The following is a 22906-nucleotide window of genomic DNA, read 5'->3' as shown; positions in this document are numbered from 1 at the left end:
CTTCTCCTCCTCCTTCTTTAATTGCCGTTCCTTCTCTTCCTCCTCTTTATTCTTTCTTTACCTTTCCCTCTCCTTTTCCTCCTCCTTCATTTGCCTTTTCTTTCTTTGCTTTTCATTCTCCTCCTCCTCCTTCCATTGCCTTTCTCTCTCATTTCCCTCCTCCTTCTTCATTTGCCTTTTATTCCTTTGCTTTTCATTCTTCTCCTCCTTATTTCTTTGCTTTTCCTTATATTCATCATCCATATTCTTTTTCTTCATCTTTAGTTCTTCCTCATTCTTCTTCTTTTGCTCTTTATCTTCAATATATGATGGATCAGGCTTCACATTATACAATTTCAATGCTTTGTCTCAGTATTTATCATTCTCAATCTTCATTATATTTTTGTATGTTTCATAACGCTCATATATATCAGACTGACGGATAATTTATTCAGTAGTCATCCCATCGAACAGTGGAGGCTTTTTTGTCTTACAAATTTTAGTCATTGCTAACCTACACAACACATAAATTTAACTGCATCATTATATGTTACAACTACTTCCTCAAGTATATATCATTACAAATTATCACATTTGTTACACAATCACCAACATTACAAATTATCGCAATATTTGGCTTCATAAGTAAACATCATTGTAAGATTTAACAAATTAAGTACAAATCGAGGTAACTTCATAAATACACATCGCTACTGCATCAAATGTATAAATCATTGCTGCATCAAACATACAAATCACTACTGATTTTAATGTATAAATCGTTCATGCTTCAAACTTATAAATTGTTGTAGAAATCACACCCTTCATAAGTACATATTGTTGTAATGTTTGAGCTTCATAAGTAAATATTTTTGTACGATTTAACAAACTTAAGTACAAATCGTGGTAACTTCATAAATTATAAATACACATCGCTACTGCTTCAAACGTATACATCGTTGCTACATTACTATTACATTAAATGTATAAATTATTGTTGCATTCCAACGTATAAATCGTTGTAGAAATTTAACCTTCATAAGTACATATTGTTGTAATGTTTGACCTTCATAAGAACAAATCGTGTTAACTGTTTTTCGACGTTCAGAAGATGAATAAGTATAAATCAATTTGTTTCAGTATGAAAATAGGTGTTATTTAACATGAATAGTACAACAAGTTATAAGATTTAACATTCAAATTTATAAATCGATTTGTTTACATAACGAAACCTTATATGAAACTCACCGAAATGACATGAGTTTTGGTAATCCGACAATGAAAGAGAAACACCTAGAAGATAGATGCAGTCGATAGTGATAACAATACTTCTACTGTGTAGACGACGGAAAAAGTTGATTCGACGATAACAGACGACGACAAATGATGCTTCAACAATAGTAGATGACGATAAAATGTGCTCTAATAATAACAAACTATGGCAAATGGTGCATTGTCAAAGGAAGCTCCCGTTACAAAAAATAATGCAAAAGTTGACAGCTTAGGGCGAAAACAGAACATTAAAACTTTCAAGCCTCTATTTTTTAAGATGAGGACATTTTAATCTTTTTTTTAACCATCGTTTCATGGCAGCAGGAACGGTGAGAAAGGGTAAAGTCTTTCCAACCGCTCCGACGCTGACACACACGGGGATACGAACCACGTTCTTGTATACGTGGAACTCATTCGGATCCCGAAGACGCACCTGCGTCTTACGGGCGAACATATAACCTGCTTCGCTCTCTCTCGGTATAAAACCAGCACGTAGGCGGGAAGAAGCCCAGGAATCGTGGATGATTGCTTGCTGATGGCTCGTAACGAGGTACCTCTCTCGATTCTTCCGTCCCTTGTTTCGTTATCTTCGTCTTTGGAAGGTACCATTGCCTTTCTTCGTTCCAGTTTCTTGGTTTCTCTTTCATATGATCCGTGTGTTTCTGTTGATATAGTTTTGTGGATTGTCGTCTTTTTTCCCTTGTAGAGCGTAAATTCGAAGTTGGGTTCTGATTGTTGCGTTGAACCGCAATCCCTAATGGTTTAATTTGTTGAAAGAACTGTGTAAAGAACAATGGAATATGGTGAACAGGGTGAATTCATTGGAAAAATTCGGTTGTTGTGGGGTGGCATAAAATGGTAATGTCCAACGCATGCTTGCAGGATGTTCTAATTGTCTCTGTGAGATGTGATCGTTGTGTCGTATGCCGGCGTCCCGTTTCGTAGAATTTAGCTTGAACCACGTTGATGAGAATAAGGCTGATGATGATTGGTGGGAGTGCTTGGATGTATGGACGATTTAAGTTGGTGCCCTTAGATGGTTGGTGAGATCAGTTGTGGGGAAATCCTTTGGAAGTAGAAACCAATCTGCGTTGATCTGAATAAGAGTGGTGATGATGATGATAATGTGGTTGGAGTCCTTGGATGTATAGTCGGTTAAGTTGGTGCTAAAATGATAACTCCTTTCGACGTAGGAACTAAAGACAAAAAATAGATCGGCCTATTTGGATGTAAAATCTCAATAGGAAATATTTTGATAAAAATAGCGGGCGTGATCGTTTTATCACACAATGAACAGAAGCCATTTTTTTGCAGACGAGATAATACTGGAACATGCATTTTAGCAACAAGACAGGGAATGTGAGCAGGCACTAGATGGACGGCAGTGAACTGGTCTTGATAATACTGTTTTCATTTTAATTTATGCCATTTTTCGTTTGTGGTAGTACCAATATTATTTCAGTCAATATTTTAAAGATGTGATATTTTTATTGTTAACTTTATTGATTCCCTTTCCATTGGGAAGCAAGAGAAAACTTACAATCTTTTGCTTTAGAGAATTCATACCGTAACCAGTGGGAAATTTGAGTACTGAAGATGTAAACCATATTATAAAGTACCTTCATTTCTGTGTGGGAATGTTTTGTTACAAAAGAGAATCATGATTTCTGCTGACACAAAATTTCTGCTATGTATATCATTGTATATATAATTAATGCTTCAACTTATATACCACCTTATGCTTTCTACATATTTTGGTTTGCTTCTTACAGAAGTTTCCTTAATCTTTTCGTGCTTCCTGCCTTCCCTCTCTATAGGGACTCGTATTTCACCGTTTTGCTTCTTGTATCGATTTTCCCTGTGTGTGACAATTTCATTTTAAAGAGGGGTTTGAAAAGTGCTGTGGTTATAGCATCTCTTGATCTACTAAGAGATTACGTCTGTTTTCTGAAATGTAAATACCATTTCATGCTTAAAGTTTATTTTTTTTTCCAGGAAGCTTTGCTTTAGCTGCTTGATGTTAGCCCATCAATGCATAATATTCTTCCTGAGGTTGAAAGCCTCTGCCGTTTGCTTGTGCAAAAGAAGGTATAGTATACCTTTTCTGCTATTCTACAATGCTACAATTTTATCCAGCCTCTCAGTTTTAACTTATGTGTTACCTTGAGTTTGAGGATTAGCAGTTTTTTTTGCTTCCTGTACTTTTTCTTGATTCATCCTTCCAGGGTCTGGAAAAATAAAGATATTTTTCCTAGTTCTACTTCATGTTATAATATAACCTTATTTTTGCCATTTATTGTCATTTTTAGAAATTTCATATCGTGATGCAGAGCAGGATGGACCCAGGTCCATACAGCCTGACCCAGGCGGTGGACTGGATTTGCATCATGGGATCGGTGATCACTGAATCGAGGCGCGGAGAAGAGGCCCTTTTGTACCTACTCCAGACGAGCACGAGCCGGGACGCCCCAGATCCAGTAGCAATCAGAGTTCGTCTCGGGTCCAAGGACTGGACCCGAGACCCAGATCCAGCCAGGCATTATTAATACCCTGCCTAGGGTTTCGTGAAGGACAGAGAAGATTGAAATTCTACCGTAGCCTGTTTTGTTTTTTTTTCCTTTTCTGCACGATCGTCCCTTTGTTCCTAGCATCTAGCCATCAGTTAACTGTTTGCTTATTATTTACCTTGATTCATTGTGAGTTGCGTTAGGCCATTAAATAAATAGCCTTCTTTGCATTTTTGTCTTCAGCCGCACGGTCATTGCTGGTGGTTTGCATTCTTTCTGTCATTTTTATGTTCCCTGTTGCTTTTTCATTAGTCATTGTTTGATGGTTCTTAATATTATCAGTTGGTGAACATTCTTGATTCCTTCAGTTCGTTAATTTATTGTTGCTTGGTTCTATTGAACCAAATTTGTGCTAATTCAACGTGGCCATTGGGATTCTGTGTATTGCACCGCTGCACATTACAAGTAGCAGCCCGCGACAGTCCGTTAACGGAACAACCCTGATCCTTCACCTCACTGCCCGCCCTCACGTTGATCCTCATCGACGTTGAAACTATGGTTTCCGCACTGCATCAAAGTGGTATCAGAGCGCAGGCGTCCTCCTTTGTCAGCGGGATGGCTCAAGAGGCGAGGCACGATCCTACCAGTGGAAAAGAGCGGGAGGAAACCGGCGTGGAAGATCCGGTGCTGCGGGTGCTGGACGTAGTAACTCAGATACAGGAAAACCTACTGCGCCTAAACAAAGATATGGCTAGTATGTCAAAGCGCATCGATGGGATTGAGGATTGACTTGTGATCGTCGAGTCATCCGGGGGTACGCGCACAACCTCAATGTTGAAAACAAGGGCAGAACTGGGTGACAGTGCTGACAATCATGTACCTGTTACATCAGCCGAATCAGGTCAGCCGATCCTTCTTGGTCGCGCCCACGATCCACGATCCACAATCCACGATCCACGATCCACCTCTAAATCAATGCTCCCCATTGTTTTCGTTATTTTTTTCTTGACTTCATAGAGGATTATACTAGCTCTTTTGAGAAAGTAGATGTTGTGTTTAGAGCTTGTGGGTCCTTCTCTCTTTCAATGTTGTGAAGTAACTAGGCTTCGAGGCGTGAAGCGTACGCTTCATAGCATTGCACATGCTTCATGCCTTGAAGCGTATAGCTGAGGCTGTGGTTGTTGAGGCGTGCATCTCAAGCCCTGAAGCACACGCCTCGCTTTGGAACTGCATGTCAAAGTGAAACGTGTTTAAGTCATACCATCGAATGAGGGGTTAGAAGGGTCAGAAAACCCTTCATTTTTGGACATATTTGCAAAATAAAAAGCAGAAAGGGGCAGGAGGGTGGTCAATCCTGCCCCTTTTTTAGTTTTTTCTTTGCTACCATGAACTAGTGACTATTGGTGACTAGCATAGATTGTTGGTGGTGAGTGGCATGGCTGCAGGTGGCAAACAGTTGCCCTCCTTTCTGTGCTGCTGTTCTTTGAAAAGTTGAACTTCTCTCTCTTTGGAAATTTCTTGCAGGTTTTTCTTGTGAACAAGCATTCTGCTAAATGTAATCAATGGTATATTGATTTTTTTTTGTGTGTGAAACAATTGATTTTGTGGCATGCTTTACCTAATCTCTAGGATTTGGATCAGGAGTTTTGTAACCATGTCAATAAAGCATTTGATGGTTGCTTGACTAATCTATTATGGATCCCTCAATTGTGTTTGGAATCATGCAGAGAGGCCTATACTAGACCAAGATCACCCTTTCTTATTTTATCTGACTCGTGTAATTTGTGAACTCATTGGAATTTCTTTATGTTTTTACTTTTCTGTTTTTTTGTTCTGTTATATATCACAAACCTATCTCACAACTAAAATTTTCCTTTTGATTAGAAAAATCTTAATGCATCTCATGGTAGATTAAAGTGTAGTTTTTTTTTGAAGAAGATTAAAGTGTAGTTAGTATTGAAAATCAGTTTTCGGTGTTAAAGTAGTTAGCAAACTTGTGGAGTCAGCATAGGAACATTCATGCGTTAGATGATAAATGATAATATATGAAGAAAACTGGTTTTTTAGTAGTCTTCTCCAAAAATATTAGAATAAGTAGAAATAATTTGTTTGTTTGAGTTTAATTGTTTTAGTTTTAATATATTTTAATTATTTATCATGATACTTATGCTTCATCGCCTCGATACTTATGCATCGCTTCACAAATCGTGTCATGCTTCGCCTTGCCTCAACACCTCTAATAACATTGCTCTCTTTACCCTAAAAGAGGTTCATAATTGTTTGCTTCTGAAATTTTTGGATAGTCACTCATCTCAGCTATATCTTGGTTTGGCAATTTCTCGAGAAATTCTAGGATTTTTTAAATTCTTGGGAACAGTATTAATATTTAAATAAAAATGTGTAAATTAATAAAAAAATGTAGAGAATAGATTTTAAAAATTTTATCTTTTGCAAAACTGTCAAGAAAAGAAATTTTTTTCTTTAAGATGTAAAAATAAAAATGGGGAAATTATATTTGAAATTAAAAGCTTACTATAATTATGATATTGTGATATCTTTAAGTTTCTAATATTTTGAATATCTTGCAGTTTGGATATCTTAAAAATATGCAAGCCTTTTGGTTTTCTTCATTTGAATGTTTCTAGTTTTGGTAATGATTTGCATTTATCGATGTTTAACTTCTTTGGATTTGATAAAAGTTACAGTGAACCTATTGCCTTGATTTTGGAATTTAGATACTTCTAATGAGCTAGAAAAAGAAGTGGGTGGATATGAGCACGTGGTGGTATTACGGACTATCAAGGTTGTTGATGAAGACGCATTTGAGATATTGCAGAAACTTCCAAGAGGAGTTGCTTCTGGTGATTGTATCCTTCTGAATTATTCTCTGGTTATCATTTGGCTCAAGGAATAAGCTAGATTACCTGGACAGTCCTACCATTTTTTTCAAGTCTGCGTGTCTGTGCGTTTGTATGAGCTAGCTAGCTAGCCCATGTTAAACATGGGTAAAGTGTGTTGGACACAGCAAGACCTAAAAACATACGTGAGGGACAGGGCTTTGAAATATGCATACACACACATTATAACGTGTGCGGCTAGCTAGCTAAAGTAACATTATTTAATGAGTGAAATAAAATTGTTGAACTTAGTGAAGTTTGTATAATAGCATTAAAGAAATCTCTCATATGAAGAGTTTGACTGGTGACTCTGCTTCGACATCCATTATACTGTGATACTGCATCCATGAAAATCAGCCTATTTTCTGAGCTCTTTTAATGGAGCAGTTGTTAAGCCAGTCACCGACATCGCCGATATTTTGAAAATGTCATGATACTATTGGTATTTCAAGGTCAGCTAATATTTTCTGATATTTTCAAGATATGCCAAAACACAAAATATGCAATATTTTCCCTAGATTTTCAAAAAACATCTTATATCTATATTAAGTATTTGTTTCCTGTTTTTTTTCTTTTATATTTTAAACTTTTAAATGGTTTCTTTACATTTTTGCAAGAAAACCTATTATTTCTTATATTTTTTATTATTCTTTATATTTTTAAAAATTTAAAACTTCCGATATTTTCCTGAAAAACAACCTTTTGAAAAGAAAAATCCTGAGAAAAACCTTGCCAAGAAATTGTGAAGAATGGTATTGGTGACCATGTGCTAAACCTATCTTTTGGCATCTTACAAGTACTTCTTGCTGTTTGTGAAACTTTCAGGCTTCAAGAATCCACGTTGTTGCAGGCCTTCCCTTCTTTTATGCTCTTCCTACAATGATCATTAGTAGGAACACTCCTTTTGGTCTCCGCATTAGGCATTGGCTTTTACAGTGCTTTTTGTTGAAGGAAGCAGCAAGTTTTTTTTCCCCATGTGTCGTGATAAATTTTACTTATGCAGTGGTTGGTTTTTCTCATTGCTTTCCTCTGATCTGTTGCTATCAAAGAAGACCGGCTCGTTTTTATTCTGTTCCTTTCTTTATCCTTAGCGATTTGCTAGTTCTGGATGCTATTGTGGTTGGAATGGATATGATCATAAAGAAATTCGGACCCACAAACAAGGGCAAGCAAAGGCTATGTCTAATTACTGGTGCACAATATCCTATTAAAGAGCCATATGAAGGAACCAAAGAAGATCAGATTGATACCATTTCTACCTCGATGAAAGCACATGGAATGAAATTCGATTGTATAGTTGTGCTGGGAAAACAAGCAGGAATTGCAAATCAAAGGATAATGGATGAGAATGATCTTCTTTTGAAACAATTCTCAAAGAAAGCAAGTGCAAAAACAATATTTGTGGAAAGTTCCACTTCATTATTAGGTTCCTTGAGAACTTGAAATATATCGCCTGTCACTGTATTCAGGGGAGATCTCGAAATAAGCCCAATCATGAACATCAAGGTGACTTCTGCTACATCCTTTTTTTCTCATCAACGTTGTGAGACTCCTTATTTTCATCAGTCTAAAGTTTTGAAATTTTTATGGGAGTAGATGGATGGTTCTTTGTTATATTTATAAAAATGTCTCCCTGAATCTTCACATTTTTTTCCATGCGTACTTTATACATGCTTGTAAAACTTTGGTAGTTATAGTTAATTATAGCTAATTATAGCATGTCTGCCTGTTGAGCAGTTCGCTTTTGACCTGTCTCTTGATTAGACGGACTGTTAGTCAAGTTTGTTTCATGTTGAAGGAGCTGTTGTTTAGTCTGCCAGGGCACTTTCAGCCCTCAATGTTCATAGATTCCGGAGATGCTTCAACTTATGCTGATTTTCCATAGACAGCTTCTGCTTATTCATTTTAAAAACTTTTTAGGTGTAAGTTTTTTCTCATGATTGAAGATCAAAAGAAAAGTTTTGTACCAATCAAATTAATTTTGAAGATTTTTTTGGAAAAGTATTGATGAATATAGAAGAAATTTCAAATAAGTATTTCCCTTGAAGGATTTCTTTTGCAATGTTCTATTTTTTATGCGCTGAAGGCTAGAATATGTTAGACAGATAACTAAGGTCCGAATCACCTGCAAATGATACATGTCAGGTTTTAGCATGTTCAGATTTGGTCAGTCATGTCTCTTTGCTAAGTATGTCAGATTACTACTTTATTCAGTTGACTTGGACAAACTGTCTCCTGCTATAGTTGTGCATTCAACCAGTGATTTGGGACATGTTTGATTTCATTTTTGACCTAGCTCACTTTCTAAGATATTCTCTGATTCAGGTGTGGGTTTACAAGAAAGTAAGTGAGGATAGGTTTCCTACACTAAAGAAATATTCTGATAAAGCACCCCCAACGGACAAATTCGCCACCCATGAAGTCAAAGTAGATTTTGAATACAAGAGGGCAGAAGATCCTAGTAAAACGGTGCCTCCAGAGCAAAGGATTAAAGGTTTTCGCTATGGCCCTCAAGTTGTTCCAATTTCAACTGCTGAGTTGGAACTTCTTCAATTTAAACCTGAAAAGAGTGTCAAGCTTTTAGGCTTTACAGACGCTTCTAACATTATGAGGTAAAAGTCTGGTTTTCTGCATTAGATTGAACTGGATGGAAATTGTAGTCTTTCAACATTTTTGTATATATAGTTATGGGTTATTTACAAAGAAAATGCCTACTTGTTCTTGGTTATCGTGAATTTGACTCTCCCTTTGAAAACACCCCCACCCCCAACATTATTTTCAGTTTAGAATATTCAACATCTTTTATCTGTCTGTTTCAATTTTTCTTTCTAGGCACTACTATATGAAGGAGACATGTTTTTATTCGTGAACCGGGTAACAGAAAGGCCATGCTTGCAGTCTCTGCTTTGGCTAGAGCAATGGCAGAAACAAAGAGGGTAGCAATTTTACGTTGTGTATGGAGACAAGGACAGGCCAATGTTATTATTGGAGTTCTAACTCCCAATGTTTCGTCCTCTTCAAATACAGTAAGATTTATTGCTTGTTAATTCATTGCATGAATTTTAGCACTGTAGAAATATTGAAATTTACTTGTTCTTGGCTGACTTGATCTGACTTAGCTCGAGTTTGGATTGAGGCCCATGAATTGGGCAACTCATAACAGCCTCGGTCAAATGATACTTCGCATGAACCAACCCAATTTCTGGGTTTAGCATTCTTGAATTTTAGTTTTTGAGGATGCATCCATAGATAATCTCCTTTCATGGGCTTATCCAGATTCAAGATTATTTACATGTTCATTATCTGATCAGCCAGATTCTTTCTACTTCAACATCCTTCCATTTGCTGAGGATGTCCAAGAATTTCGATTTCCATCCTTTAGAAACTTGCCTTCATCAAAGCAGCCAAATGAAAAACAGCAGGAGGCAGCTGACAACTTGGTCAAGATGCTTAATCTTGCACCATCCCCAAAGGAGGAGATACTGTGTCCAGATCTTACTCCTAATCCTGCCCTTATGGTATGAATCTTATATAACAATGCTTATGCAACTTCATTCCGCAGCATCACAATTGTGTTTTGTATGTGGTGAAGTTGAAATGTTTGATTAGTTTACTTGAAATGCACAGAGGAATTTTCTGTGAACACTATGTATCACTTAGAAAGATGAAGTGCACATGGGATCAAACTGATCCATGGAATGAAACACTTTGAGGACTTGGGCAGGATTTTGTTTTGGTCTTAGTTGATAGCCAGTGGTGGACTCAGGACAATGGGTCATGACCTGACCGGCTATTTTTTGATTGATCAAATTCGTAAGCTTTCTGGTTTAGCTGCCATTGAACTTCAAATCACTGTCACAATACCAATATTTTAAGGTAGCCAATATTAAAGGTAATATCTCGTGATATTTTCAAAATATCACGAGAAGACAAAATATCAAAATATTTTTGGGAAAAACTCTTTTTTGAAGTTTGCATTTCCTATTTTTTTTCTTTTATATTTTAAAACCTTTAAAACATGTTTGTTTATATTTTTGGAAGAAAAATAATGCAAAACTTATTATTTTCTTAGTTTTTTTGTTGTTATTTATAATTTTTTTCAATTTTGTAAACTCCCGAGATTTATCAACTTTTGAAAATCTCTCCGAGAAATACCCTCGCAGAGAAATTACCTTTTACGATACAGGTGACTATGCTTCAAATTAAGAGTGATCTCGCTCACCCTATGATTATCCGATTCTTGATTTGTCCCTAGCTCTAGACATGGGTTGTCTAGGGCTTGGCAAAAGGAAACACTTTGCATGTAGTTTTCGCATGTCCTATTAAGAATAGGTCCTTGCTTCTTGGTGTTGGTGGAGACAATGATTGTGTTTTGACTTCTCTGTTTTGTACAAGCTGTAAAATTTTGTTATATTCTTTTTCAGAGTTTTTATAGTTTCCTTGAGCTAAAATCAAGACAACCAGATGCAGATGTGCCTCCCATTGACCAATCTCTTAAACGGATAGTTGTGCCTGACCCTGATCTTATCGAGAACAACAGCTCTGTTTTTGCTGGTTTCGTGAAACAATTTGAGGTGAAGGATAATCCAAAGGTCTAAACTTCTGCCACCTCACAGTTTGAGAATTGTCAATGCTTGGATTGCTTATTGATTTTCAATAATCTGTTTGTCAGATAAAGAAGGGTTCCAGACAGCTTTGGAAAGATAAGCCATCAATGTCTGATGAAGATAAGCAAGGTCAAGACGATGCATCAAATGTTCAGAGTGCCATTTCCTTCGAAAATTCATCTGTAGGAAAGATCAAGAAAATTGGTAATGCAACACCTGTCAATGATTTTGAAGCAATGTTGTCAAGGAGAGATGGACATGAATGGGTCTCAAAAGCAATTGAAGAGATGAAGAAGTTGATTCTTGGCCTTATTGAGAATTTCCTTGATTCCAGTACTTGCCAAAGGGCAATAGACTGTTTAGCTGCCCTGCGCAAGGGCTGTGTTATTGAGCAGGTACGTGACAATTTCCAGTGATAAATCTCTCTGCACTGCTCTACAAGGGAGAGTTTCAGAATTTTCTTATTTGGCTAATAAAAAATTCCATTTTAAGAAAATGCACATGTTCTGTTAGAAAAGTTGGAACTTCAGTATCAGTTCAGGTGTCATATTGGTCGAAGTTTAATATTACTATTGAGCGAGGCCTGTGATTTACACTTGTTTTCTTTGCAGAATTAAGACATTCTTTCTATATTTCATTGAACAATTTGCTAACTTTTGGCAACTTGTTTTAATGATCCGTATGTAAAGGCCTACAATCTGACTTCTCATGAATTCCGGTGTTACACACTGAATTGTGTGTCTTCGGTTCAAGCATGCATTTTACCCTAAACTTTTAGAGATTCAATTGAGTTGCCAATTCACACTTCAACATGTAGAGACTTGAGTTCACCTGTGGCATTCAATTTTTTTATACTACCGTACATAATTGAAGTTGTGAATGAGGTGGGTTTAATGAAAATCACACTTATGCTGCCTTACGTACTTGAAGTTGTGAATGAGGTGGATTTACTGAAAATCACGAGATCAAACGGCTTTCGAGCAATAAAAGGATCTCAGTGGTTTACAGCCTGCACTTTCTTTGGCAGGGATAGGTGCACATTTTCTTACTATTTTTCGTTTTATATTCAGGAACCCAGTGAGTTCAACCAATTTATGCATCATCTCGCCAGTAGGTTCAGAGGTGAAAGCTTCAACAGTTTCTGGGGCCTTCTTGTCTCTAAGAACATCACTTTGATAACCAAAAAGGAAGCTGTAGACAGGTTTGCTTGAGACACGATATTGTTTAATGCATTCGCGTATATATTCTATCCTGGGTGCATGCATAGGGCGTGTTGCTTCTTGTAGCTCCGCAAGAACATTGTATGTTTGCATGTGCGCATGCACCCATGCAGACATACATAATATGTATCAAAAACTTTGCTGAGACTGTCCTTTCAAAATCACATTGCACATAAAATTTCTCTCATTCTTCACTTTAAATTTCTAACAGATTTCATAATGGCTTGCTATTTTAAGTTCACTTTATAGTATTTTGCATAGAAATTGGAGGATTAGAAATTCAATGCATCAGGAAATTCATGATGAGAGAGTTCTGTTTCCTACTGCATTTTACTTTAGATTATTCTAATTTTATAACCATGCTTTTGTTTCCCATGTATCTTGATGCAGTGAGGTGACCGACAATGGGGCAAAATCATTCCTAATTAAAGCTGAGGCTGTATCTTAATTGGAAGGATGCGCTTGTGATATGCTATTGATCATTTTTGGCTGATCTACATTGCATTAATAGAGTTAGCATGTCCTTCAGGACTTGAAACAGTAGCGGATTGGATTTTGAATTTCTTTGGTCATGTTTGGATGCGGGAAAAGTGGCAAAAGGGTATCTTCCGATCTTTCTGCAAGGAAGTATCTGCCGAGATCAATGGCGAGGTAACTGGATTCCGGTGGCGGTGCGGTCAGTTTTTTTTTTTGTGGGCCTAGTGGTGGCACTCTTAAACAAAAATCTTCCCGGAAGACAAGCAACTGTATTCAACATCCGTGGTCCTGTCTGTCTTATAAGCCAATTCCTTGTATATTTGAGTTCACTAGATTGTTTATGCTGGTTAGAGCCTTCCTCTCCCGGGTAACCTCTTTTTCTATATGGACAAAACCTATTCCAATGCTTCAAAGCTATCTTTATGGTGCGTTTGATTACTTGGGATAGAACTGAGGTTTAGTGGATCAGGGTGTGGGGCCCATGTCTTGATCCAACCTTGTTTTTTTTTGACATTTACACTAAGAAACCTCCTTCAAGAATAGAGACCTAGCCATGCTGGCTCTGCTTGCCGTACTTACTGTCAATGTCTTGGAAGCTTAAAACTCCGTGGGTTTACCCCTTGCCCTCATGGAGTCGCCATGTTTCGGGTCCCATCCCACTATGCCAAACCCCTTAAGGGCTTGATCCAACCTTCTTACAAACGGGTTTTGAGATCCTTGCTACCACGTCCCACCCATGTATCGTTTTGAGAAAAATCTGTTTCGATCTTGAGAAAATATCAGCATATATGAATTATGCATGTCTAAAAATCATAAATAAAAACATAAAAAAAAGATTGTCATTAATATCAGAGTGAAATTGTTAAAACAGATAATATTCTGAAAATATTGCATTTTGCAAACATATTTTGGCCTTAAAAAAAGATCATGTTTTTATCACCGATATGTCATACTGGAACCTTTTCAAACTCGAGACTTGTTCATTGTATCTTTTTCTTAAACATTTGCATATGATGATTAGAGGCGACCAAGGATCGGACGTAGTCGTCAGGATCTCTGAACCAGATCCATGCCCATTTACATGTGCAGAGAGAGAGAGGGAGGGAGCTGACAGACAGGACAAGGGGTTCCAGTCTCCCAGAGAGAGAGAGAGAGAGCTGGCGCTGACAGACAGGACAAGGGGGTTCCTGTCTCCCACACCATGGATCCGATCTCCCCACGTGCGCCTCCTCTCGACGGAAATGTCCACTACATTCTCATAATGACTAAAACACCTCTGCAAGTTAAAACGCCCGTTACGCTTATAAAATAAAAAAAAACAATATGATATCGACGATATTCTGCAATGTCGCCATAAAATTGTAAAATCAAAACCCGTTTGCTCTGCAAAAAGCATCGACTTCACAGAAGAGGAAGCCCGTGGGGTGACAAATTCACGGCACTCCTTTATCTTGATTATACTCTTGACCCAAAATATCGTGACATTAACAAGATATTTACTATACCATATGCTTTTACATTTTAATTTTATGTTTGTCAACATTTTTCTTAAAAAGAAAAATCTTAAGTTTATCGTTACGATTTCTCCCACCTTCAAAATTAGAAATTCGTGATTTACGTTCAAGATATTAAACCACAAAAAAATAAATAAATAAAATGGTTGAGAGATGAAGGAAATTGCGTGGGAAGTGTCTAGGGCATTGAAGTCATTTGACAAAGTCGAAAGCACTTAATCGTCATTGACTAAATTGTTGACTTCCCCCTTCCAAAGCAAAGGTATCGTTTTGTCTTACCGGAGTCATCGTCTGCCGTGCAAACATGCTTCGAGAATCGAGCGTTGCTCGTAAGCGCGTCTCCTTGCGTACTGAAGTCAAAGACGAAATTGCCCTTTCGGTAAACGGTAATCCACGGTTGGTTATCCAAACCAAACCTGACCCATTGACATAACAATCAATATTCACACTTGGGCTGAGGTTTTTATGGTTAAAATCTTAGCTGACATCCAAATACAACCACGATTCAAATCTGCTTGCACCATGAAATAAAAATGGCGCATTAGGGTGCAGCAAAACCTACGCAAATAACAAGCAATAAATTTTGAGTTGTATCGGGTTGATATATGGAATCCCAAACTCGATCCATATAATTTAAAGAGTACTTAAAAATACATTTTTACTTAAAATACCTACAAAATAATCGGGTTAGATAACCTACACCCAAACCCAGCTTACATGTTACTTGGATATGGTTAGGGTTGAACCCAATATTATCGGAGAGCATTTTTCATGTCCTAGCTTCAGAATTGGGTTAAATACTGGACACAAACCCGACTCCGGATCCAGGTATAGCAGACCATAAGTGTAAAAAGAAGGGTGATTTTGTTATTTCGTACTAGGTTTGATGACATATTTGTCATTTTATTTTTGGCATAAGACCACGATATAATCTCTGCGTCTGTGTTTGTAGGTGATCTGTGAACGTGAAAGGATGGAGTGCGTGGACGTACCGGAGGCGAATCGGGTGGAAGAGCAGGACCTCCTCCTGCGGCTAGAGGAATATTCCGGCAAAGCTTCCGTCGACTGCACGTTGACGCTGGGTCCGTCCTTGAGGAACGAGTCGGGAGCTGGTCCAGTCCACGAGGGAAGGGTCAAGCCTACTTCTTCTTCTTCTTCCTTATCTTGGTGCGTTGGCGTGACGATGACGCAGAAGGAGAGTGGGGTTGACGCGAGCGCGGCGGGAAAGGTGGGCTCGGTGAGACGGTGCGCGACGTGCGATACGACCCAGACTCCCCTCTGGCGGAACGGGCCCAATGGCGCCAAGGTCACAAAAAATCAATGATGATCTCGGTCTTTTTTCTATGACGGAATCGCCCTTCATCTTTTTCTTGAATTCGTTTTTATTGCCATGGTTTGTGCCTGTGGTAGAGGAAGGGCAATTTCATCATTGAAATATTCTTTTATAAACTCGGCTGCAAGTAGGGCTGGTAAACTAGCCGAACGAACAGTTCGGGCTAGGCTCGTTTACTAATGGATTGAGCTCGTGGCTCGGCTTGTGTTCGTGTTTAGCCAAGTCAAGTTCACGGCTCGTCCCTGAATGAGATGAGCCGAACACGAGCTGGCTCGTCTAAAAACATTTCATGTTATTTTTACATAGTATCTACATTTTTATATATTATACTTGAAAAAATATATAACTTTTTATAAAATTACACTTAATAATTCATATTTTAAGTATGTATTTTTCATTCATTCTTCCTTATATATATATATATATTATTTATTTTATATATTACATAAAATAGATATATATACGAGGGCTATCGATTCGAGCCGAGCTGAACACCTTGTGTTCGAGTTCGACTCGTTTAAGCTAAATGAGCTGCGCGGTCACAAACGAGCTGAACCGAGCCGACTCATGATCTGCTCTGTTCGTTTACCAGCCCTAGCCGTAAGCAGCATGAAGGAATGTATTTTTGTGTCTCGGTTTGTGAATGTGAAGACGTGAATCCGATACGAGATTTTTTTTTGGCAGTCTCTGTGCAACGCCTGTGGGATCCGGTTCAAGAAGGAAATGAGGAGGACGAGTCTGATGGCATTGGTAACAGATTCTCGAGCCAAGACTCGGTCGTCAAAGAAGCCCACAGTCCATGCCTAGTTTTTTGGAGCACTTTTTAACGTTTTTTTTGTTTTTTTAATTTTTACTCAGGAAAACCTCTCTGGGCCTATAGACTTGGCCGCGCTGGCTCAGCCTACCCTAACCCAATCTCTCAAATCAAATGCCTAGCCGCGCCCTGGCTCAACCTTCCACACCTACTGTCATCGTCCCAAAGGCATAAAAAAAAATGAAGATCAAAAGCCACAAAGTTTTACTGTCATGGTTCTCTATGGCAATGTGTGTGTGTGTGGAGAGCATTATTTATCAATTGTATAACGTAACGTATATAACGAATATCGGCGATATCTTGAAAATTATCTGGGTTTATCAAGGCACAACATTGCTGTGATGTTTTAAGACTTTGTCTGTTCTGTTTTCTATGTGCCTTTAATATATCTTTTCCATTTTATGTAGCATGTCTTTCCCCGAGATTTTATATATATAAAAAAAACTTTTCAAATTACCTTGAGATTTTCCTGATACCGAGGCTTGTGACGATGAATGTAACCATGGTCACCAACCTGTCAAAATAATACTTTTGAATATTTTTTTATGGTAATAATCTTGCAAAAGCTTGGCATTTTGCTCATAGGGGCTCCGATCAGGAGTAGGGATGGCAGTGGACCGGGGTGGAGGCGGGGGACAATGTCTCCACCCCCACCCCGTTTCAAAATCCGAACCTCCATCCCCGTTTCATGTCCTCCATTCCCGGTCCAAACGGGGGCGAGGCGGGGCAGGGCTCCGTTTTCCCTTGGTCTATAGTTATCCCTTAAAGCATTGGGGATGGGGATGGGGATGGGGCTGGGCGGGGCAAGACGGGGACGGGGCAGGGTGGGGGAAAGCGTAAGTCCGTCCCCGCATGGGGATAGATTTTAACTTGCATCCCTGCCTCCATCCCCGGTCCAAACGGGGTGAGGTGGGGCCCCATTGTCCTCCTGTCCACTGCCATCCCTAATCAGGAGTGACCCATAGGGGCTGGGAAACAACTCATGTTTGGCTTGCAAAGAGCTGGTTCCAAATAGTAAAATAGAATCAACAAGCTGAACATGAACAATAGGTACTCGGCTCGGCTTTAGTATAAGCTTGTTAGGTAGTAAGAAATATATATTAGATGTATTTTACATATAATTTTTCGTAATCCTATTCCTTTCAGCTCTAAAACAATGGGTTTTTTTTCTATTAAACAAGCCGCTTCGAACTTGGCTCGTTTAACTCAGATCTGTTATGAGCTCAAACTCGGGTTGGCTTAGCAACATGCATGACTAGTGAATGTCACCAAGTTGAAGGGATATCATTAGTTCAAAAACCCAAGAATTTGAATGGTTTGCCACGAGGCCCAAACTGGGTGTACTTCGGGTGGACAAGGGGACCTGGGCAGGGGCCTAGCTAGGATTCATGTGAGGGGGGGGGGGGCAAACAGGGGTGTAGCAAAAAAAAATTTATTTGTCCCCCGATTTTTTTTTGAGATAAAATAAAAAATGGCTACAATTATTAATAAAAATCTATTTCATATGGACAAATCAAACTATTTGCTGCAGTCAGGGCTGGGCTAGGCAGAGCCGTACCTGTGTTTTATGGGGCCTGAGGCAGAGGGAAAAAATGGGGCCCCTATTAATAGTAGGAGTTCGGGGGCAGCGCCTCCGAATTTTTTTTAAGAATCAAAATAACAAAAAAATTTACATTCACATTAAACAAATATAATATTTCAAATATTTATATTATATTAAATAAAAATAGGGGAGTTGGGCCTTAAAAATGGGCCCCTAAATTTTTTTTGGGCCCAGGGGCCCTGAGGCCCAAGCCTCATTGGCCTCTTTACAGGTCCGGCTCTGGGGCTAGGATTGGGATTTAAAAAAAACAAAACAAAAAAAACTAACTGTTTCGGGAGGCAGGACTGGGCTACAGCCCAGTCCTGCCCCCCCTTAGCTACGCCCTTGCCTGGGGGTTTTACACCAATGAGCTTGTGAGTAAGTGAGTAGTTTTCTCCGGTTATCCAAATCAACAAACTTGACATTTTTTAAAAGCTTTAAAATAACACAAGAATAGAAAATTAGATCTTGGTAGATATATAAGGAAAAAAGTTGAATGTGTATGAAACCAGCCCAGTTTAAAGCCTTCACATCTGATGCAAAGAAAAAAAAAATTAAATGAATCTGTTTTGAGGTTTTCAAATCTAAATAAGAACAGGAAAAACAATCTATAGGACAAGCAGGTGAGTTCCTCAGAATTTAGTAAATTTTACTTTTCCCATGGGTTTCTCAATCCCGTTTGGGTAGAGATGATTATGTAGGATTTGGTAAAACTGATTGCCTATAAGAGAAGCAATATAAAATGTTAAAAAAAAAAATAGACGCATGCCCCATCTTGACTTATCCAAGACAAATAAGTATGTTCTGCATTCAAAAAGTCCCAAAAAAAAATTACAAATAATATATATGCACTTTTGTTGGGATGGTAACCATAGTTATACGTCAGGCAAAGAGAAGACGAGCACGGCCAGGTCTCTGATCTTGGGTGTGATTTTTCCATGTAATAAATGAAAAAGAAAAGATTGAACAATATTTAAGCAAGGATTTATCAACTGGGGCTCTGCTTGTCTGATAGGAGCAGCTAGTGCATGTCACCTTGTGTTGAGATGTTACAAGTTCAAATCCCAATGGTATCGTTGTATAACTGGTAGGGGTCTGCCTAATCCCAGGCTTTCAAAAAAAAACAAAAAAGAGCGATGGATTCATTTTAATTTGCAAGGTCCTTTATAACTGAAGTTTGTAGTGGGTTCCGTTTGTTTGGTAAGAGCTGTTAGTGCACGTCACCTTGTGTTGCGACGTTGCAAGTTCAAATCCCAATGGTAGATGTATAATTGGTGGGGGTCTGCCTAACCCCAGCTTGCCTATAAAATAAAAGAAAAAAGAGTTTGTGGTGCACGCTCAATCTTCAACGTTGATTTGTAGGGAACTTCCTGTCACACTCAAAGTGGACCGTGTAAACAAACACATTACTCATAAGAATGGGTCAGTTTTGGACCCATGGCTTCGAGGGCAGATCAGGTCATATTGAATCTCCATCACCCTTCTCTCACAGTTCCCAAGTGTGAGTATGTGGTGAGGATTTAATATAATCCATGCATGATCATCTGGGAGAAGGATTCATGTGGAAGACCCATAATGATTTTCTTTGTTGGTTCATATGGCCGACCCCAATTGGTTCATATCGCCGACCCCAATTGTTTTGGGATGAAGGCGTAGTTGTTGTTGTATGCATGATCATCTGGTTACAATATGAAATGATCTCTGGCAGGCATTTGAAATGTACTAAGATTTTGGTTGTTAAATGTAATAACTCAAATGATGGGCACTTTTTGCAAATAGCTCATAAGCTAGGTAGCTTTTTGCAAATTACTGATTTTTTTTGGTGTACTGCTTCGTTGGTGTATCCTACCATCTAATGATTTGAAACAAACAGAGACGGCATGTGTTTTTTTTTTTGTTTCAAAATTTGAGGGTTGCATATTTTGGTTTTTTTTTTTTTAAATTTTCTTCAAAATTGGAAGGTGCCTCAATATTATTCTGCAGTATTTTTTATTTATAACCAGAAGAATCCTCACGGGCGCACAAAGACTTGTAGCGCTAGCTCAGCCTGCCATACCTACGATCATCGTGCTGACAGCGTAAAACTTCGAGGCTAGAACCGCTGTCCCCAGGACCTATGCTACACATTGGTTTGTGCAGAAGGGCGATACTAATGAAAATTGAACCTTAACTGCCCGTCTAACAGCCAAGGCCCCACCTCACTAGGCCAACTCTCCCTTGGGGCTATGCTGCAGTACTTGTCAAACCGGTTTGTTTGTTTGATACTACTATGCTAATATGTCAAGTAAGAAGAAAACAAGACTTTGTTTTCATGAGGATCTGGTACAATGTCTACGTCATTGCCTTTTATTTTGCTTGAAGTCTTCTTTGTTTTATCATTATATCCTTTCTCTTGGCCTGAATCCAACTAGAATTGTCAGTCAGACAAAGATGATCCAATTCATTATATGTGAGATTAAGCTTTTGTTTTGTTCTGGTTGGTTTTATTTGAGCTATACCATGTCAACGACCTTTTTTTTTTAATAGGAAAGAAAGGTTAGGCAGACCTCTACCTGTTCAGAGCCGGGTCTGATATGAAATTTTACAAACCATACCTGGCTTCATATACTAATTGGACCCTTTGGGTCCGACCCAGATTCTAATCAGACTTTGTTTTTTATCATCAAACCCTGACCCCTGTAGGGTTTGGTACGGGTCAAACCCAATCCATTGACACCCCTACTCAAGACTAGTCCTAAAATTGCTGTTTTAATAACAGGTATATCAATCACTTCACTCACTGGCATGGTCATTGGTGTAAAACCTTAAGACCAACTTTCCTACCACGGAGTACACCCAACTTCAGTTTGATAGCAAAAAATATGCACCCTTGGGTTTCGAACTCTTGATGTACCTTCTGCTTGGCAACATTCACAAGTTGCCCCTACCACATAAGGAGAGCCTTTGTGGGCTAGTAGCAAAATTGTTTGTTACCCAAAGAGTTTATTTTCAGTTTCAAATTCTTGCCTAAGAAAGACAAAGGCCAAGTTTGGAACTGGGAAAAGTTTTGCTAGAAAAGTTGAATCTTTCCGTCATATGAAAAACATGTGACATGCGGCGGAGAAGGTATGTGCAATTGTGAAAGTCGAAATCGGAAAAAATTATATTTGTGAAATTTTTATTCTTGAAATAGCATGGAAAGGCTATGTTTGAGTCATTTCATACAGAAATTTTCCCAACTTTTCCTACTTCCAATGCGGTGAGAAAGATGGAGAAGAGTCAATTGTGGTAATACAGCGACTGTACACGAATCCACCAGTCGGAAAGAGAAATGATATGCAGGCAGCAGACCCCTTGGTGGTTCCATTTTCGCTGGCCATGAATGTGTTGATGCCACGTGGAGCTCCTCTACTGGTGAAACCAAATCAATAGGTCAGGCTTTCTCCCATTTAAAACCAACCTCTCTCTCTCTCATTGTTCTCATTTTTGTGCTCTTTATTTAAAACAACATCAATAATTATAAAACCTCTCTCTCCCTCTCATTTTTTTATTTCTTTATTTAAATTTTTTTCATCACCCCTTTATTAATTACTTTTTTTTCAGCATTTTTTAGCGACAAGGAACCCTTGCCGAAGCAAGAAAAACTGAGAGTAGCGCCCCACCGCCACCCTGCCTTACATGACCCACCTCTGAGAAGAACCACCTCTCTAACCTGCCTGCTTATTTATTTATTTTTTTGAATTTGTAACCCGAAGAAACTGCACCTGGCATAAAGACCTGGTCGCGTTGGCTCAACTTGACATACTTAGGGTCATTGTGCTGACAGCATAAAACTCCGAGGCTAGGACCCCTGCCGGTAGGGCCTATGCTAAGCATTGCCTTACCCAGAGAGGCGACACCTATGAGAATTGAAAGTTGACTCTCTCTCTCTCTCTCTAGCAGCCAAGGCCCCCACCCCACTACTCCAACCTCCCTTGGAGCACTCGCTTGGGTGCTTAATGGTGCAAAAATCTCTGGTCCTCATTGCTCATAGGACAGTGCAACTAGCTTCAGCTTCATCAAAAAGGATGTTCGGGTGGTTTTCAAACTTATGATATCCCTTCAACTTGGTTACAGAAGTTGCCTTTGCTTGAAGGAAAACGAATCCCATCATTTGAATTAAAGACGAGTTTCATCGTACATTCAATCCTAACCATCCAGTAAAATCATTTAACCATTGATTGGATGGTTAAGATTGAATGTACGATGGAGCCCATCCTATTTCAAATGATGGGATCATTGGTCAGCTAGAAAAGTTAGGATCTTGGAGCATGATTTTTTTCCCTAACTTTACCCACTTTCAAATATGATGAAAAAGATGGAGAAAAGTCAATTATCGAATATAGCGACTGAACACTGCAATCAAAGAGAAAATCTTTAAGGAGATTTGACTTTTTTTAGAAGCAGTTGCCCCTCCCTCCTTATTAAAAGTGTTAGATAGGAAAAGTGTTAGATAGGATATATGTTGTTTTTTTAAAGGCAAGTTGGAGTTAGGCAGAACCCCCCCCCCCCCCCACAGCTAGGGTGTCAATAGGCCTGATTTACTAGGACTCTACCCAAACCAAACCATATAAGGTCTGGGTATGGTGATAAATAGGAAGACCCGATCCGGACTAGAAGGTTCAATTAATACATGGACCCGGGTATAGTTTGTGAAATTTTATATCAGACCAGAATCAACCCGAG

The 22906-nt window shown here is 38.7% G+C and overlaps 1 pseudogene across 1 annotated transcript; it reads left to right on the top strand.

The window, feature by feature from the left end:
- The first annotated feature begins 1786 nt into the window (after positions 1 to 1786).
- On the top strand, positions 1787 to 13232 carry LOC149819198 (ATP-dependent DNA helicase 2 subunit KU80-like; annotated as a pseudogene). Its single transcript, XR_016427451.1, has 13 exons — positions 1787 to 1801; positions 3247 to 3339; positions 3561 to 3787; positions 4346 to 4512; positions 6494 to 6625; positions 7758 to 8161; positions 8981 to 9267; positions 9488 to 9681; positions 9967 to 10173; positions 11080 to 11247; positions 11328 to 11657; positions 12333 to 12463; positions 12873 to 13232. The product of XR_016427451.1 is annotated as an ATP-dependent DNA helicase 2 subunit KU80-like (transcript).
- The last annotated feature ends 9674 nt before the right edge of the window (positions 13233 to 22906 follow it).

The sequence above is a fragment of the Nuphar pumila genome, chromosome 13 (assembly GCF_984573655.1).
Source record: "Nuphar pumila chromosome 13, dmNupPumi1.hap1.1, whole genome shotgun sequence".
NCBI classification, from domain to species: domain Eukaryota; kingdom Viridiplantae; phylum Streptophyta; class Magnoliopsida; order Nymphaeales; family Nymphaeaceae; genus Nuphar; species Nuphar pumila.
The sequence above is the reverse complement of the archived record's forward strand: the minus strand, read 5'-3'. Positions and strand labels throughout refer to the sequence as shown.